The 755-nt window shown below is 36.2% G+C and overlaps 1 protein-coding gene across 1 annotated transcript in view; it reads right to left on the bottom strand.

The window, feature by feature from the left end:
• MCC (mutated in colorectal cancers) overlaps positions 1 to 755 on the bottom strand; it is a 495,753-nt gene that overhangs the window by 335,208 nt on the left and 159,790 nt on the right. The window lies entirely within an intron of this gene.

The following is a 755-nucleotide window of genomic DNA, read 5'->3' on the forward strand; positions in this document are numbered from 1 at the left end:
AAAAAAAAATTAGCCAGGCATAGTGGTGGGCACCTGTAATCCCAGCTACTTAGGAGGCTGAGGCAGGAGAATTCTTGAACCTGGGAGGTGGAGGTTGCAGCAAGCCAAGATCATGCCATTGTACTCCAGCCTGGGAAACAAGAGTGAAACTCTGTCTCAAAACAAAACAAAACAAACAAACAAACAAAAACCAACAGAAAGTTTATTGAAAGGGATAATATCAGAGAACTTCTCAAACCTAGAGAAAGATATCAACATTCAAGTATAAGAAGGTTATAGAACACCAAACAGATTTAACCCAAAGAAGACTACCTCAAGGCATCTAAAAATCAAACTCCCAAAGGTCAAGGATAAAGAAAGGATGATGAAAGAAACAAATAACATACAATGGAGTTTTAATACGTCTGGAAGCAGACTTCTCAGTGTAAACCTTACAGGCCAGGAGAGAGTGGCATGACATATTTAAAGTGCTGAAGGAAAAAAAAAAACCTTTTACACTAGAATAATATATCTGCTGAAAATATCCTTCAAACAAGAAGGAGAAATAAAGACCTTCACAGACAAACAGAATCTGAGGGATTTCATCAACATCAGACCTGTCCTATAAGAAATGCTAAAGGATATTCTTTAATCTGAAAGAAAAGGATATTAATGAGTAACAAGAGCTCATCTGAAGATATAAAACTGACTTTTAATGGTAAGCACACAGGAAAAGACAGAATATTATGATACTGTAATTGTGGTATGTAAACTAC

This window comes from Mandrillus leucophaeus, unplaced genomic scaffold, assembly GCF_000951045.1.
Source record: "Mandrillus leucophaeus isolate KB7577 unplaced genomic scaffold, Mleu.le_1.0 Scaffold740, whole genome shotgun sequence".
In the NCBI taxonomy this organism is placed as follows: Eukaryota; Metazoa; Chordata; class Mammalia; order Primates; family Cercopithecidae; genus Mandrillus; species Mandrillus leucophaeus.